This window comes from Dipodomys spectabilis, unplaced genomic scaffold, assembly GCF_019054845.1.
Source record: "Dipodomys spectabilis isolate Male_0828 unplaced genomic scaffold, ASM1905484v1 ptg000402l, whole genome shotgun sequence".
Taxonomy (NCBI): Eukaryota; Metazoa; Chordata; class Mammalia; order Rodentia; family Heteromyidae; genus Dipodomys; species Dipodomys spectabilis.
In genome coordinates this window covers 1,441,323-1,449,670 of record NW_024871079.1, presented here as the reverse complement: position 1 = coordinate 1,449,670, position 8,348 = coordinate 1,441,323, and positions in this window count along the sequence as shown.

Sequence of the window (8,348 nt, the reverse complement as noted above, 5' to 3'; positions counted from 1 at the left end):
AGAATTTCTTTTTCTTTTACAAACAACCTTTTTCTTTTATTATCAGTTAGTAACTACATATAATGAAAACAAAGCTATCCTATGGAAAGTAGACCGAAGTTGCTCACAGGGATGAAAAACAAAGGAATGTGAGAAGTGAGTACAAAGGATGCCCATCATAGAGCACAGATCCTAGGAGCAATTTATCATGTACACTTTGTGAGAATGACAATGTGCTGGAAGTATAGGTTAAGTCACTGAACAACTGATATATATATATATATATATATATATATATATATATACACATATTTATATCTGCATATTTATTTATATATGCATATATATGTTTTTATGCCCTTATATATGTACAAATGTATGTTACTATACACACAAGTACACGTATACATATACACATGTATACATGCACACATGGAGAAAGACACATAGTTACAGACAACACAAGTTTCAATAGTTGTTGAATATGCCTTGAGTGGAATGCTTGGAACCAAATATGTTGAAGATGTATTTGTCTCTCAGAATTCTTTTACCACTCCTCTTATTTCTTAAAATTGGTAGTTTTTGACAGATTCGATTTGCAAAATGTGGTGCAAGTGATAGCAAATCACTCAGAAATCTCAGTAAGTAAAGGTCATATGGTGTTTCCTTGCTCCCCACAGAATGCTTGTTCTTGTAGACACTCTCAACAACCAAAGCAGCAGGAGAATACCCTGGTAAAGAATAAAGTTATAAAGCTTTAAATGGCATCCTTACTTGAACTCTTTTCCAACAGCCAGCATCAATTCCTAAGCAGATGAGGGAATCCTCAGAAGACTGGATTCTACATATACATTTAACCAACCCATGTGAAAAGTCTTATGTGAGAAATGCTGACTGAGGTCTTGCTGATTTCCTGGCTAAGAAAATAAGGAAAAAAAGAAAATATTTTTTTTAATTTAATTTAATTTTATTTGTGAACATACTGTACAGAGGGATTACAATTACATGGGCAGGATAATGCGTACATTTCTTACCAAGCATTGCAGCCTCCTCCTTTGGTTTACCCTTCACATCCCTTCCCAGCCTCCCCCCTCCCCCCCTCTTTGTTGCTTTGTATGTCCCTCCCCCACAGTATAACCCCTGCTTTCACTATATTTGATGTCAATATAACTTGTGGAGGAGATGGGGAAAAACCAGTTGTTTAAGAAAATATTTTTATGTTTTAAAGTTTGAGAATAATTTGTAACCTGTCAACAAATGTGTAGAACACAATTATACCAAGTGAAAAAAAAATGCTGGCGTTTCATTTATGTGCTCTTGGCCTTGGCAAGTGATTTTAGGTGTGTCAACACAAGTAGAATCAGCAAAAATCAAGCCATCACTTCTTCATTTAAGATGCAAGGAAAGGATACAGGTTGACCCATTTTAACAATGAGATGTACAACACAGTCTATCAGAGTGTGGGGGAAGTTGGGGATGTGTGAAGGAAAACTATGGTAGAGGAAAAACAAATGATGGGGTAACAATGCTCAAGAAGAAATGTACTCATTACCTTACTTAGGTAACTGTAACCCCTATGTACAGTATATTTACAATAAAAATATATGTTAAAAAGATACAAGGAAAACTTCTGTACCTATAGGAATTTGTATTTGTCACTCAATATCAGTAAGGTATTGGTTTTAGGACCAGAGGCTATGAAAACTTTGGATACTCAAATTCTCTACATGAACACAGTATATTATTTACTTTAGAATCTGCCCACAAGCTAGTGCAGAGTAATTGCTATGAAAATTTTTACTACATTCTATCTTTGTAATGAAACAAAAAATTATATGCACTATCAACAGATACAATTTTTTTCAGATAAATTTTGTCTGCAGTTTGTGGATGGAATTGGGAGAGCAATTTTGAAAAGCACAAATTTCATCACCAAGACCAGTCTGCAAATTGTAACAAGGAGCTAATACAGCATCATTGAATAGTATGGAACTCTAAGGAGAAGTACTTGAATTGAGACATTATCAGAAAGTGTAACAATCCAAGGACTTTTTAGAAATTCAGCTGCTAGATTTCTCATGGAGAGCTTTCATAACACTTTGTGAAGCACAAGTCAGAACCTCACTGAAGTGTAGATGGTTTTCCCTCTCCTTTCTGTCATGCTCTGTCATTATCAATCAACATATAGCTAATCTTGAATAATCCTCTAATAACAAAATGTTGATGGAGTGTTTATATGTAGAAAATCTGGGAACGCTAACTTTTTCCAATTAGGACAGTCTGTCTTCTCTGACCCAGCAGAGAGAAAACCAGGTAAGCATCCATTTGTAACCTTCTGAATAATTCTGATTCTGCCCACATCAGTTATCTATCCATACCTGTGCATAAGTGAGAAGATTTTAAAAGCATTTAGTATTTAAAATTTAAACTTAAATATAGAATGAAATTAGTTCCAATGCATTACATTAAGATATTTAGAGACAACTGAGAAACCTAAAGGTCTATAAGATTTATTTTTATTGGAAGTGAAGGAATATTGGAATTTGATTCTCTACGGTTTAAGCAATTTGCAGCAGACTTGATACTTATTAAATTTTGTATATTGAAAGGAATACAAGCCTCAACAATATGTCAATACTATCCTCTTATTTACCTCTAAAAGTTTATGCTTCTGGTCTCTTAATATTAAAACTTAAAAAAATTTTATCTGTAGCAAGTTGTGCAAAGGGGTTTCACTTCCTCATGTCAGTGTTGAATAGAGTGTATGTGCATTTCAATGTTCAGTGCATCTGGATCATTGTCAAATTTTCCATTTTTCTTCCTTCCCTTACCCCAAACCCACCTATCCCTTCAAATTTCCTACTTATAGTCTCACATATGTACATTGAGTGTTATGACTGTATTAGTCCGCCATTTCACTCTCCAGCCTTCTGCCCTACTCCCTTTAAGCCAAGATCCCCTTTTAAGACTTGTTTCAACTTCATGGTATTTTGTTAAATATCTCTACCTTTGGCATTTGGCTATGGGCTTGCCACATCCTCTCTTCCATGTTTGACCACATAAATGAGTATATTTCTCCACATTTCTAATCTCTGAATGGCTGAGATAGGTCTCTTTTACTATTCACCTTCTGTCCTAAATTTAGAATTGCACCTTCAGAGCCATCCTATAGAGTTTTTTTCTTCTCTACATACTGAAGATGGAAAGGAAATAATTTCCATGCTCTTAGCATTATGCTATCCATCATGAATTTCCATGCTTATCACTTCAGCAGTCTATGTTTAAGGACGATCTTCAATTTCTGGTGATAGGAGCATGAGTCAGTTTTAATTATGCAGATTCCACTATGTAGTGAGCCCTAAATTTTCAATAAATTTCTAGTAACTTTTTATTAATAATTTAAAAAGTTTTATTTCAGTATTTGAAATCCTGCCCCAATTATTTTAAAAGTTTCACAATATGTTAGACTGCACTTTTCCCCCCATTTTCCCCACTAGTTCAGGTTAAGTCTCCTTTGGCTTTATTGTTTGAGAGGCCAAGGGATGAGGGTAAACAGAGAAATGATCATTATTCAGATATCTCCTTCCTCTTCTGTTTCTGCTATTATTGTTGAGAGGAAGACTGGAGCAGGGAACAAGAGTGATGCTTGACTTCACCATACAAGGGAGCATTCCTGGCATGTCAATTATTGTTTCTCAGTATAACTTAAACTGCTTACTCTTGCCTTCTCTGTAACAGTAACTGAACTGTGGCTTCCTTGGTGCAGGAGGAAGCACACTAACAGGTTACTACCTGTAAATTGGTATCTTATATCTCAGCTTACTACCAAAAATATAAAGCTTTGGCTACATAAATGCAAAGGTACTGATTGTCCAACAATACCTTAGTGAGCAGTAGACAATTCTACTCAGCTGCCCTCTCTTCTCATATCCTCCCCTTTACTCCCCTCCACTCATTTACCCTTCCATTCCTTCTTTCTTTGTCTCTCTTTCCTCCATATCAATCTCTATCTTCTCTCCTTTTCTTTTCCAGTAGCAAGTGATTTGGTTTATCAGACCACACATAAATAATTGAACAAATATTTATTTCTCCTCTTTTTGTGATTATTTATTCTTAAGAAGTGAGTTCTAGCACAGCACCAGTGGCTTACACCTAGATACACAGTAGGTTCAAATTTGACAATTGCAATTCCAAGCTATTTTAAGTAGATAAACCTAAGACATTCTTTTCTCCACTTGTGGTAAAAGGAAGAAGTGAAGGTGTGGCTCAGGTGGTACAGAGCAAACATTGAGAATTAAAGCCCAGATAGAGCTCAAGGCCATAAGTTCAAATCCCAGTACCAGCACAATATAAAAAAAACTGAGTCCTTTGTCTTTGAAAAGGGATATTTCTCCAAAAATTCATACCCCGGGAAAATTTCAAAGTCCAAGACTCTTTGTAAGTCTCTTTCACATCTTAAACTGATTCCTCTGCTTGATTCACATTGTGGAAAATAGGAGTCACACTTCACATTAAAAAGTATGTGCATTGCTGAACAGTTCTTACCATTTTTAATGTAAAGGAAGCATGAGAGAGGAATTCACCTCACTTGGGTGATTTAGGTTTGACTCACTGACAGACTTTTGCAAGTAAATGAGGGTCTGTTTACACATAAAGAAGTCTATACAGTTGGTTTTCTAGGAGAGAGAACAAGGTAGCTGTTGTCCAAGTTTGAATCAGAGTAAGTTTATTCTGATGATATTGCAAAGAGAAGCTCATCTCATAGAACACTATGCAGACGGTAATTTCAAAAGGATGAAAAACCCATGTCTATGTTGTGAAGAGCCAAGTTTTCGCAAACAAAAAGCAGTTTCCTTAGCCATGAAAATATAAGTTAGAGTAAAAGGAAATATGTTAAATATAGTTAATGGCTGAGTGACATGTGTAAAAGAGTTCTGTAACCACAACTAAACTATAAATTTTTCATCATGTCCCTAACAAGAATCTGCAAGATAGGCCTGGCTAAATCTGTCATAGAGGACTGGGTTCATGCAATTGTCAGTTTTGTTTAGGGTCCAATATCTTCTACAGTCGCTTGGGCTGCAAACCGCTCACACCACATGCAGTATCTGGAAAAACATGCTGTCTTGCTAGGCAACTAAGGTATTTTTGTGCCACTGTGAATATTTATCGTTTTTCTTATAATTATACCTGCCAGTGTGAAGTCATTTCTCAATAAGAATAATAGTTTCTGTACCCTTTGTTCCACTAACAATTCTCAGATGTAAATATAGCCGGGAGCCCGTGGCTCATGCCTATAATCCTAGCTACTCAGGAGGCTGAGATCTGAGGGTCATAGTTCAATGCCAGCCCAGGCAGGAAATTCCATAAGATTCTTATCTCCAATAAACCACCGGAAAACTGTAAGTGGAGCTATGTCTCAAGTGGTAGAGCTCTTGCCTTGAGCTGAAGAGCACAGGGACAGCACCCAAGCCCAGAGTTCAAGTCCCAAGACTGACCAAAAAAAAAGTATGTATATATATATATGTATGTATATATATATATGTATAAATGATGAGATGAATTACATTTAAATATAAATCAATATTTATGATATACATTTAAAATATATATATATGATATATTTATAATATATACATATATTTATATATAAGATCATATTATATCTATATGTTTATAAATATATTTGTAATTAATGTCCAAAGAGTACATCTGAAGATTTTGGGGAAAATGTAGTGTGTCTAAAGGCTTATTACTGATCCATCATACTTTCAATCATTTTTTCCATTTATTACAATGTCTGGAGTACCAAGACAATGATTATTTTATTCCTTACAATTTCGGATTAGAAACACCTACTTACTTGGTATGAAACCTACCAAAATGTGATCTTGAAACCACACACCACAAACTGGACATATACATCAATTTAGCAACTTATAGGTCTCAAACTTTTATTTGAATCCTGTATCTCGTATACATTGTTTCCTTCGAGTCAGCTACATATACAAACATGCCTAGATTTTCATCCTCACATGACATAGTAAACGTAACATTGTAATAAAAAATAATATGATACTAAAAAAATACCTTTGCAAAAGTAATTAAATTTTATTTTTTAAATTTAATACACTATTGAAATACTGATGAAAGAGCAGCTGAGAGGATGTTTCAAATATTAGAGTGCCTGCCTAAAGAGCATGTTTCTCATTCCAAGCATCATTATTTACATCCTTCCTTCTCCCACATAAAAAATAAATAACTACAGAATTAACCTACATGTTCCTTAATCACTCATTGAAGAAAGAAATTGTAATATATATATATATATATATATATATATATATACATATACACAATGAGGTACTATTTAGCCACACATAATTATGAAATCATATTATCTTCAAGAAAATAGAACTGGAAACATTCATATTAAAGCAATAAGCCATACTGTGAAAAACAAATACTAGATTTCTCATATGCAGACTCTAGACCCAGAAAATAAAATGAATAACCCAGGTGTAATAGATGGAACTGATTAAATTTGGAAAAAAGTAAGAGGAGATGAAGAGAAATACTGTGGAGTAAATATGTTCAAATATTTCATAAGTTAGTATGATGACATAATAAAACATAACTATAAAAATAGGCTAATGAAATTAATAAAAGGAATAAAATTTAGCAAGCTACATTATATGGACGTATGTGTATAACACAATAAAATACCTTGTGAAATTAATATTTGCTAATAAAAAGGCAAAATTTAATTCCAGTTGTTATAGATTCATATGTTAATTTCCATTTTTTGCTCAGATATTTCCCTGATAAAGTAAAAGGAGAAATAGGTTTTGTTCATTTAAATTATTCCAGTTAACTACTGTCAATGTGAAATTGTTCAACTTAATTATTACATTAGAATATTTCCAATGTGCTCTTCAAAATATTACCCCATAGCTATATACTTTTTGCTATTTATTGAATATGTTTCCTTTACTTAATTAGTATAGACCATTTTCTGAATGTAGTTTTGTTTATGCAACTAAGATATATAATATCTGACCAGGAAATCAATTATTCAAACAGTTTTTATCAAAAATGCCTATAACAAAATAAAGAGGTAAATCCAAAGTATGTATATTTGAAGACAATACCTGTTTAGTCCTCTTCTCACATTCCCCATTCCCTTCTTGAGAATAATACACATTGTAAGGAAATGCTTTAAATGTTTTACAGAAATAGGTTGACTTTAGACCAATGAGTTACTCTATGCTGCATTTTTATTTACATTATATACAAAAAAGCAAAATTCTTACCTTATCATTTTCCTTAGACTTTATACTCATGTTTAAGCTCTGATGGGTGACAGATAAAGATATATACATTTTTGAACAGTGGCTAAATTTAGGCTGAGGAATTTATGTACAACTATACTCTTGCAGATAAGCCTCATCAGTGCTGAGACCACGATCGCAAAATGTTAACCCAAGGTCTTAACAGTCTCTGAGCACCCTGAACATCCCACCCCCAAGAAGATGTCACTACCATCCTCAGACCAAGTGTAGACAAATCTCAGGACATCTCACACATCTGGAATGGCTCATAACACATCTTGGCATTTCCTAACTGTACACACCAAAACTCAGCTACCTTATTATTGGTTGTAGGTCATGGGGTTTGAATTCTAGACCTGCACGCAGTCCCTCAGCTCTTCAGCTGAAGGTGGGCGCTCTACCACTGGAGGTACAGCACCACTTCTGGCTTTCGGGTGGTTCACTGGAGATAAAGTCTCACAGATTTTCTTGTGCAAGCTGGCTTTGAACCGCGATCCTCAGATCTCAGCCTCCTGAGTAGCAACGATGACAGTTATAAGCCACTGGCAGTGACCGGCTTCAGCCACCTTCTTAGACACAGGGGAAACCCAACTCATCAGGCCACAAACCACATGCAACCCTTCAATTCAGACTTTGTCACCAGCATCCAAAACCATTCTTCCATGGATGGAGAGCATATAATTGACACTACCATCCCACCCCTGCTCCCATTCACCCACTCCCTGCCTGCCACAGGCCATGACCTCTGGAGTTCTTGGTAAGGCACCACCCACCCTGCTATGGCTTCACACTGGGGCAAACCTGGAGAATTCTTAGAAATGTCTGTACAGTGAGGCCAGCATCTGGTCTCCCAACCCCAGCAACCCCACTACTTCACCATCCCTTGCAAGCAAGGAAGGGGTGTCTTTCTTTCTTGTTTTTTTTTTTTTTTTTTTTTTTTTTTTTTTGGTTGAGGGGCTTGAACTCAGGGCTTGGGTACTGTCCCTGATGACTAATTTTCCTCCAGGCCAGTGCTCTACCACTTGAGCCACAGTGCCA